This window comes from Carassius auratus, chromosome 22 (genome assembly GCF_003368295.1).
Source record: "Carassius auratus strain Wakin chromosome 22, ASM336829v1, whole genome shotgun sequence".
NCBI classification, from domain to species: Eukaryota; Metazoa; Chordata; class Actinopteri; order Cypriniformes; family Cyprinidae; genus Carassius; species Carassius auratus.
The window spans coordinates 22,499,369-22,500,056 of NC_039264.1; positions in this window are offsets into that span (position 1 = coordinate 22,499,369).

Genomic DNA, 688 nt, shown 5'->3' on the forward strand with positions numbered 1-688 from the left:
AGGTATAAAGTTCAGATTGTGAGATATAAGTCAGAATTCTGAGATATAAAGTCAGAATTGTGAGATATAAAGTTCAGAATTGCTGAGATATAAAGTCAGAATTGTGAGATATAAAGTCAGATTTCTGAGATATAAAGTCAGAATTCTGAGATATAAAGTCAGAATTCTGAGATATAATGTCAGAATTCTGAGATATAAAGTCAGAATTGTGAGATATAAAGTTAGAATTGTGATATAAAGTCAGAATTGTGAGAATAAAGTCAGAATTCAATGTATAAATCAGAATTCTGAGGTATAAAGTCAGAATTCTGAGGTATAAAGTCAGAATTGTGAGATATAAAGTCAGAATTGTGAGATATAAAGTCAGAATTCTGAGATATAAAGTCAGAATTGCGAGATATAAAGTCAGATTTCTGAGATATAAAGTCAGAATTGTGAGATATAAAGTCAGAATTCTGAGATATAAAGTCAGATTCTGAGTATAAAGTCAGAATTCTGAGGTATAAGTTAGATTTCTGAGATATAAAGTCAGAATTGTGAGATATAAAGTTAGAATTGTGAGATATAAAAGTCAGAATTCTGAGATATAAAGTCAGAATTCTGAGATATAAAGTCAGAATTCTGAGATATAAAGTCAGAATTGTGAGATATAAAGTCAGAATTGTGAGATATAAAGTTGAATTCTGAG